This window comes from Mustela putorius, unplaced genomic scaffold, assembly GCF_011764305.1.
Source record: "Mustela putorius furo isolate JIRA1106 unplaced genomic scaffold, ASM1176430v1.1 tig00000275_pilon_pilon_pilon, whole genome shotgun sequence".
Taxonomy (NCBI): Eukaryota; Metazoa; Chordata; class Mammalia; order Carnivora; family Mustelidae; genus Mustela; species Mustela putorius.
The window spans coordinates 20,215,716-20,225,757 of NW_025421341.1; the positions used below are offsets into that span (position 1 = coordinate 20,215,716).

The 10,042-nt window shown below is 42.6% G+C and overlaps 1 long non-coding RNA gene across 1 annotated transcript; it reads right to left on the bottom strand.

Moving 5' to 3' along the window:
* Positions 1-383: 383 nt before the first annotated feature.
* On the bottom strand, positions 384-5,711 carry LOC123391652. The gene is made up of 3 exons (XR_006606359.1): positions 4,275-5,711; positions 2,151-2,239; positions 384-1,208 (listed from the first exon to the last, which is right to left on the bottom strand). It is a non-coding gene; the product is annotated as an uncharacterized LOC123391652 (long non-coding RNA).
* Positions 5,712-10,042: the final 4,331 nt, after the last annotated feature.

A 10,042-nucleotide genomic window follows, 5' to 3' on the forward strand; every position in this document is an offset into this window, starting at 1 on the left:
GGACAAGAACCCTGGCTGACTGTTGTAACAGCCTTCTACAGGAGTAAACTGAATAGCGCTTGCTGACTTTGGGAAATAATCCTGGTTTTGCATTAACTTCATCCTGAGATCCTAAACTCCTCGATGAAGAAAAAATTCTGGGGGAAACCATTTGACCTATAACATTCTATAAAGAAGAGGCTATCTTTTATCTATACATGCCAGAGAGTGTCAACATTTTTTTTACTACTTTTTTTTTTTACTGGCAGTGGAACTCCTTAGAAGTGAAGTATTTGAGATAATAATGTCATAAAACATAGATTAATTCATAGATTTAGATTAATTAACATAAATTAATTAACATAGATTAATAAAATAGGTGAAAGGGGCACCTGGGTGGTTTAAGTGTCTCACTCTTGATTTTAGTTCTTGATCTCAAGGTCATGAGATCGAGCCCCTCTTGGGGCTCCTGCTAAATGTGGAACCTGCTAAAGATCCTTTCTCTCCTTCTTCCCCTGCTCCTCCCTCTGCCCCATTAGAGGCTGGCGTGTGTACGCACTTGCGCACACACACACACTTTCTCGCTTTAAAAAAAAAAAAAAAAGTTTAAATAAATAAATAAATAATACGACAGGTGAGCTATAGCTGCTCCATTTAAAGCAGGAGTGGGTGGAAAAACTGGATCCTCAGTCACTTGACCTTCTACAACTCCACCCTTTCTCTCCCCTGTCCCCACTCCCTCCCCCTGAGCCACTCCTCTCGCATCGCAGTCCCTCAGCCCCACCAGATCCCAGCTGCCTAGGCTTCTCCGCAGAGCCCTACTTCCTCCCAGTACAGGCCCTTCAATAGGCCCTTTAAGCTTGGATCTGTCTTCTTAGGGTGGCCGTCAACAGGAAAACACCTGTAGACCTGAGTGAAAGATACAAAGTAATTTAATAAGAGGGAAAAGTATAATTTACTCAACACAGAAAGCTACAGCAAGCAATAAGGCCGCACAGCACTTCGTGGAAAGGCAAGCTTTCCCTTCCTTCTACATCCCTGACAGTGCCTCACCCTCCCCCTCACCCCCTTGCTAATGGCCCCACATTCTTGGATGAGGACACCCTCAGATCCATTGAGAAACTGCTTGCCTTTCTTCTGGGAGTTTTATGCCCTTCTGCTCCTCTCTCCAGGACGGCCCATCTGTCTTCCCATAGGTGTAATTAACTTGCGACCATGCAAGCAAAATTCTGAAGGTTACGGAAAAGAGAGTCAATGGTCAAGTGTCTCAAAGTCAGTATTCTAGGGGCAAGAGCCCCCTATTAGTCCCATGTTTCAGGCCTGCCTGTGACATATTCCTAAAACTGTACCACGGAGCTTTCTTGATAATTACCCTTTCAATTCACGTCTTCATTCTCTAAGAGGGCATCATCAGGTATCTTCCAAGCTATCCAAACAAAAAGATCAGCATTTGGATGGCTCGAAGCCACTTAGTTCTCTTGATTGGGAAATTAATCCAGACAGGAAACTGATAGCCATAGCTTACAACTAAAATGTCATCCATATGGTTTTATCAGAACATAAAATAAGAAAAACTCCTCTTAGTCCCCTTTACCTGGTCCAGAGAGGCATGAGCACTTGGTAAGTTCCATATGAAAAATGGCATTATCATCCTTACTAAAAGTGTGTTCATGAGAGTTGACAGTTGACACTGAACAATTTCTACAGACAGGATTTCTTCTCTCTACCTCATTTTCGAATTTCTCAACCTCAGCGCTATTGACATTTTGGATCATTCTTTGACAGAGGAAGGAGGGATCTGTCCTGAGCACTGTAGGATGTTAGCAGCACCCCTGGCCTCTTCCCACTGGATGCCAATAGCCCCTCCCCCCAGTTATGACAACCAAAAAATATCTCCAGACACGGCCAGATGTCCTCTGGGGGACAAAACTACCCCCTTCCCCATTGAGAACCATTGCCTTGTATGAGCTAACTATCCAATTTTTACAAAAATCCCTATGTATTAGATAGCTTTATTTCTCCCATTTTATAGGGAAGGAACCCAAAGTCTGGGTAAATTCCCCAGTTTTACACTACCAAACTCAGTCTGGAGCCCCGTAATCTAGCTCCCAAGTACATGCTTTCATCCACTTTGCTACATCCCCCTCTAAGCCCCTAGGCCCCCTACTGACCAGGGTCCATAGCAGTCTCAGAAGAGCTGGTAACTTCCTGGACTTGACACTGCCTTCTGAGACACTGCTGCTTCTTCCAGAGGACTGTCCTGTGAAAAGAAAGAGAAGTGAAATTCAATCCCTCATATATTTGCTCTCCTGTGTGAAACAGTTCCTCAGACCACGTCTGCTGAGAGGTCGCCGTCCAGTTTCAGAAGCAATCACAAAACCAGATTTCTCTACCTTCATCTCTACTCATGGCAGAATTCCACCTTCCACTTTTACGTTCTTCCCCAAATGTTGAGGTTCCTGATTCCCTCTGGGACCACAGCTAGAGCCACCACAGGTGGGATCCCAGTGGGTACCGTCTGTGTGGATCTCGTTTCCCCCATTAGCTCATTTAAACTTCATACCAAGCATTCTGCCCATTTTGCTACAAAAGAAACTAAAGATCAAAGCCGTTAAGAAACTTACCCAAGGCCATCCACCTTGTTAGTGACAACGCTGAAATCCAAATGCAAAAAGCTCTGCTTTTAACCACTAAGATAACCTGTCCCCTTGGCCAGCAACCGCGTCACCAAGTTTATGGTAAAGATGTACCTGCCCACACCTGAAGCGGACAGTGCCTTTGCTGTTGGAAGCATCAGAGTTGCACGGATGGCTCATTCTTAGGCTGCTGTCAATGCCACCGGTGCCAAACTCCTAGCGTGTTCCAGAGTCCAGGGAAAGGATAGGCACAGGAAATAGCTTGTTACATTGTTTGCTCTTGTTTTTGTGTCTCCTCATCTTACATCAGAGCACACAGTGATCATGGAGAAGGAAAATGTCGGTGGCAAATGGAGCTAGACTCAGAATGCCAGCCCTCCCTCTCTGATGCTCTATTCTTGAGTTAAACCCTGCCTCTTGACTCTCTCTTGCTTCGGGATACAGGCTCTCCTCAATCATCTCTCAGCCACTGTTTCCTTGCTATCTTCCATATGCCAGCCACTCCAGTAGGCACTGGGGATGGAGTCGTGGGCGAAGACAGATGTGCTGCTTGCCTGTTCCATGGAGCTTGCAGTCTGCAGAGTAGACGATCATTAATCTAATCATCACAGGAATAGAGTCAAGACAACAGCTGTGTTAAGGACCATGGAGGAAAAGTGCATGATGCTCTAAGATTACATACGCTCCGGTGGGGCTCAGCTTGTCTGCGGGGTTGGGGAAGGCTTTGTCGATGAATGTCCGTTGAACTGACACATAAAGATCTACAGAACAAAGAGGAGGTAAGAGCAGTAAGCAGCTAAGAGGGAGCTGGAGTGCAGGTAACCGGAGACTGTTACCGAGAGAATGTGCACCAAGGCTATGTAGGAAGAAGGAGCCGAGCATGTCTCCACCACTAAGGACACCCATTGTCCCTGGCTTGCAGAGTGAGTCTGAAGAGACAAGCAAGGCCCCAAACTGCAGAACCTCATGGGCGTGAGTAGGGATTCTCTTTCTTGAGAATATTGCTTTGGGGGGCACCTGGGAGGCTCAGTCAATTAAACGCCTACCTTTGCCTCAGGTCATAATCCTGGGGTCCGGGATCGAGCCCCCCATCAGGCTCCCTACTCAGTGGGGAGACTGCTTCCCCCTGTGCCTGCCACCACTCCCCCTGTTTGTGCTCTCTCTCTCTCAAGTAAATAAATAAAATATTTTTTAAAAATTTTTTAATTAAAAAAAATTTTAATTTAATTTAACTTTTAATTAAAATTTTTTTTTTTTGCTTTGGACACCTGGGTGGCTGTTGATTAAGCACCTACACTGGGAGCTCCCTGCTCAGCAGAGAGTCTGCTGCTGCTTCTCTCTCCACTCCTTGCCCCTGCCATTGTCTTTTTCTCAAATAAATAAAATCTGGGAAAAAAATACATATATATATATATATATATTGCTAAGCTGGAGCGGACATGAATATATTTCCATTTTTAGAAGATCACTTCCCTCTGAAAGAATGAAAGGATGACCAGAAGGCCGGGGCTACTCGCAGAATACAAACAAAGGAGAGGGCGTAGCTTCCCTGAGGCAGAAACTCTGACCGCACACCCAGTGCCACACTCCTCTTCTTGCTTACTCACAGGATTTCTGGTTTTGTGCAAAGTGGTATTGTGCTCAGTTAAAATTATTCACCTTCTCAGAATCCCTTTGCTTCACGGCTGGCCCAGTGACTCAGTTCTGGCTAATTCTATTTTATGAGGGGAACTCTCTTCAAGGGGCAGGCATCGCTCCCAGGCCCTATGCCCTTCCGGCCTTCCACGGTCTCCTTCCCTGAATACGAACCGGAACCGGAAGCCACGTCTGAAGGAAGTTGCCCCCTTTCCGCCTGGAGGATTAAAGTCACAAGGTGAGAATGAGGAGCCGGGGGCAAGTCGCAGACTACACAGGTGTGGTGCGGACCCTCCATTCCCAGACTTCTTGTTCTGTAAGACAAAGCAGTCCCTCCTGGGTCAGGCTCTCCATTATTCACAGCTGAGCCCAATCCTTCCTTCACACACTAATCCTTCAACCGTCTTCACACATACCTGGGGCAGAAAAACCTCTGCAGCAACGATGATGATTTTTACCTCTAAAAAAGTATCCGGGCTGCATTTTTGTACTTCTGTGATGAACAAAATGGAAATTTGATGATTTAATTCTTCTTCTCGGCTCCCACTGTTGCCACCGTATTTTTTGGAAGAGTAATGAAACCAGTATTTGTGAAGGTTTTCCATGGCTCTATGAAAATGTTTCATCAGGCTTCACTGAGACAAATAATTATTTTCTGTAATGGATTTCTGACGTGAATATACAGAAATGCAGCAATTCATTAGCAGGATTCAGCTGTATCAGGATCAAATTATGTTGCAAAATGTAGTGATGCATGCAGCTCCAGAGGAAGACAGCATGGCAGAAAGGAAGCAAATGAATCAAAAGATCAGAGACCCAGGTAGTAGTAAACCACGTGGCAGTTACCGGCTAGCCAGTGTGACTCTGGACGAGTAACCTGAAGTCAATTTCTGCTTTAGCAAAATGAGCAGTTTGGAATAAATGACTTGTCAGTTCCCTCTGAGCTCCGGAATTTTGAGTCTGGGATCTTAAAGCCAGGAATTAGTCTTATGCCTAATATCACAGTATGAAGACTTGTATTTGTAAACTCAAAACAATTCATAACGGATCATTCAGTATCTAAGCATAAAATATTTTTTTAAAAAGTAAAATATAATAAGCTAGCAGTTTTACTCCTGGAGAATTAGATCCCACAAAATGAATTAAGGAGCCACAGCTGGGATCATCTTTGCCTCTGTTTTGGATGTCACCATGTGAGACAGTGAGAGACCCAAGGATGAAAGCTGCCAACTAGTGGAAACAAGGAAAGCCCCATGAAACAGATGTTTTAAACATGAAGCAGGTGTGGATGTTTATTTATACCTGGCTGCTATATAGATTGACATTGTTAAGACTTCAAAGTAGGCGTTCTCCCCATAGGCAAAGGACCAAGGAAACAGAGGAGTCACAAAAGAAAGAAAAGTGGTAAACAAGCCTATGGACTAATTTTCACCCTAATAAGCAGAGATGCAAAATAAATCAACAAGGTAACTTTTTCTTCTTTGCCAGCCCCCACCCCCCACAACCCGGTGTATATTCCAATCATAACAAAGATACAGGGGAATTATATTTCCAGACACCACTGCTAGAAAGAGCATAAATTGATAGATATCTTTTGGAAGATGTTTGATGTGGTATATAAGGAGTGATTTAAACAATCATTCCCTATGATTCTGTAATTCCACAAACAACACAGAACAAAGCAATATGCATGAAGATGTTCATTGCAGAGAAAAAGTGGAAACAACCTTGAAATGTCCAAAAATAGATGAAAGATGATAAAATGTGTTACATCTATGCAATGTACCATTAGGTGGCTTGTAAAAATGATGCTCTCAGAGGCTACTTAGTAACAGAAAATTGTTTATGCCCTGTGAAATGTGGTAAACGGTCAGCTCATATGTGTATCTTTGGCTTCCATCATGTTTTTAAAATTTTAATGTAGTAACCAACATTTTAAAACTGATAAAATCTACATAAAAATGTTTCCTTGGCTCGTCTCAAAAAAAGTCAGATAACTGGCAAAACAGTCTATTTGCATTCCAACAATCTTTCAGAGCTGAGTAATAACTGTTCCCTTTATTTTTTTTTTTAATTTTGTTTATTGATTTGACAGACGGAGATCACAAGTAGGCAGAGAAGCAGGCAGAGAGAGGAGGAAGCAGGTTCCCTGCTGAGCAGAGAACCGGATGCAGGGCTCTATGCGGGGCTCAATTCGGGGCTCTATCCCAGGACCCTGGGATCATGACCTGAGCTGAAGGCAGAGGCTTTAACCCACTGAGCCACCCAGGCCCCCAACTGTTCCCTTTAGATAAGGAGCACAGAAACCCCTTTGATCCACAGTCCCCACCCAGCTGACCCTCGGAGACATTTCAGTTCATGACCCCTGACATAAATTAAAAATTGGGATATAAAATTGTACATATAAATTTTAAATATGCACATAAAAAAGAATGAAATCTCCCAAAATGTTACAAATAATTGTGTTAGAATTATAGTACTACAGTTTTTTTTTTTCTATTTTAAAATTTGCAGCATGACTTTCAAGTTTTTTAAATGGGTTAGAAATTGACATAAGTCAATATAATTTTTCATCAAAGATCCAGTCTTGTAGTAAATTTCCGTGTTCTCAGGCAATTAGAAGAGGAAGGTAAAGGCCGTAGGTGTCCTCTCTGGTAATCTTGCAACCAGGTGATATGAAAAGTGAATCTTAGCCCAAGTTCTCCTAAACATACAGCACTTATTAGCCACAAGCTAAACATTTTCTTCCTGTAACACCAGAGAATTCTCCCTTTCTTTTCTCAAGACCCACAGTAGGTCTTGAGACTTGATACAAGTTTCATTTTTAGGTAGACACAACAGTACCCTGATAACCAAACCAGGTAACGCAGCCTCAGATCTGTGAAGTACGAGGACAAAGGTCATATAAGGCTTTAGGCCTTGAGCAGTGCTTGGTCTAACAGATTCTTAGCAACATCTTCCTACAAAGATGATGGAGCCAGTGTTTCTAGCTAAACACTTACTAGACTATGACTCATTTCATAAATGGAAAATCATTGCTAACATGCTTTCTGCAATTTAATGAAACTTCAGGTGTAAATTTTGCTAAAGATCATTGAAATGATTGAACAGCCATTTGGGAAGTGGATTCCTGATGAGAATACTTCAAATGCTAACTACATATCTCTAGGATGTATGATGGAGTTCACTTACACATTTCGCACTGCTCATGCTGAAGAATTTTTTAAGTAAATTGCTACCTAGAAACTACAACTCTTGGTTTTTGCAAATACTTATAATACTGTTGTTTCTAAATTTAATTTCACTAAATGCTTAGAATATAGATGAGTAGAAAATCAAATGAACCCCACTTTTATACTAAATGATTAAAGGAGACTCAAGCTAAGACCTGGGTCCCTGACTCAGTTTTCTACCACCCACTCTCTTAAACCCTGATGGTAAGGGATTTGAAAATGGAGATGCCACATATCCTTTTGTTGTGTGTCAAAGCAGGACATGAACTAATATTCTTGAAGCAAATAGTAACACTTCTTGAAACAGTACACAGTGTTCTGAGTGGCTGCCCCTTTTAACTCTGTTCATAGTAGTGACATGGAAATTGAGAACACTGCTTTCAGGGCAACTTAATCCAATTTAAACATATTCCTTGTGATGTTAGTAATGGAAAGTTATCTGTAGAAATGAATGAATGTATTACTCTCATGGAAAAGAAGCCAGGGCTGTGCCATGATGCCTCTGTGACCCCTGAAGAGTAATCAGATAAACTGGTTTCTGCTGTTGTCAATGCAGATCTCTTCCAGAAGCTACTGATTTTAAACTGATGCCCCCTAGTGAAACTTACATGTAATGTCTTAGCTACAGAAAAGTCACTTTCATGATATCTTTAAAACTGTTTAACCACTTATGTTAAATGAATTAATGGATCATGATATCCACACATGATAAAAAAAAAATTTTTAAAACAATGTCTTAATTTGAAAGCCAAATACATTTTGAAATGACTTGCAATTCAATAATACGTTATTTCAGTAGATAACTGCTCTGGCTTGGTTTAGTAACCAAAAAGTCACTATATATGGGTCATACAAAACATAGACTTGGATATTGTAAATTATTTGCTCTGATAGTGTCACAACCGAGTTTCCTGGGGAAAGATTTTGAAATGGAGCAATGAAAGAAGTTATCGGCAAACACCTACGGAGAAGAGAAGGCAGGCAGGATGGGGGAAAATGTTACTAAAGTGGAGTCACAACAAAGGCTTCAGCCAACCTAATGGGGGTCTCTGGAGCTGGGATAACTCTTCACACACCTGTACCAATGAACTTGTCGACAGATACAGGATGTTCCTGGACAGGCTGGGAACCATGGGAGAGACAGCTGTCATCAGTCGATGGCAGTTCCCAGGGAGCCTAATCTAAGAGCCCAGACACCGAGACCGCCAGCAGCTGAGGGAATCTTCCAGCCCCAAGGACAACAGGCTTGAGCAGTGTCCCCACATCCTCTGTTATAGTCCACCCCTACAATGTGCAGATCCGCTGGCTCCTTATGGCAAGTTCTGGGAGGGACCCCTCCAAGGAACCTGCTGCATTTCAATTCTTGAGAAATGAAGAAGGCTAACCAGACAACAGTTGGTTGCAGCTGGTCTCAAGGTCATAGTCATGGTGACTATCATGTCTCTCCTCTAGATTCCTGAATGGTACTCCTCAAAACTTTCAAGGTCTTTAAAAGCAAGGAAAGGTCTGAGTAGCTATTGTAGGCAAAAGGAACCTAGGGGACCATGGAGGCTAAATGAAGTATGATGTCCTAGATGGGATCCTGGAACAGCGAAAGACGTAAGACAAAAACTAATACCTGAGTAGACAATGGGCTTTACTTCGTCATGATTACATATCAATATTGGCTTATTAGATGTGACAAACCTACCACACTAAGGTAAGACGTTCATAGTGGAGAAAACTTGGTGTGAGGTGTATAGCACCTCTTTATGATCTTTGCAACTTTTTTTTATAAATCTAACACTATTCTAAAACCAAGATTATTTTTTAAAGTAACAAGGAAAAAAATTGGATAACTCATGCGTTGGTGGGTCTGATAAAAACCTAGCTCCTGATGAGCAATTTTTCAAATGATGTGTGATTCTGGCCTTCCCCAGAACCCTAGAGATCTATGTTGTTATTCTCCTATTGAGTTTTCCAGAAATTCCACACAACCTCTTCTCCTGTCCCCAAGATTTATATAATCAAAAGTGTCTGCAGGGTCATAGCCTAGACCTGCTTTGGAGCCTTTTCTTGCCCTAGACCTCCCTCCGGGGTCTAAGATTTTCATGACACCCCACTATCAAGGGTGGAGCAGTAATTCCAGGTGAGAATGTAAAGAGGCCTGCCAAGCGTTCTGATGCCTTCTTAGCTGTGGGAGGTGAAAGATGAAATAACTTGACCTTTCCTTTGGGAAGACGTTCCAGCAATGGCCCTTGACCATTGGACCCCTAAAAACCACCAAAGTCGGAGGTCCCTGAGACTTTGTAGGATTCTCCCATCCTCTGAAGTGTATGTCTTTACATGACCCATGTGATATTCTGTAGAATGACCACATGACATGATACCTGTCCCTTTGGACTATATTGTAGAGGGTGAGAGAGTCTAGCTTGGGAGCAAGTCCATTAATGTTACCATTGTCCATCACAAGAGAATGCAGACATTTCTGGTCTGCCTTTCCAATGAGTATGGAAAGAACATATTTGCCAGATCAATGGCCACATGCCATGTAGCTGAGTCTGTGCTCATTTGTTCTCA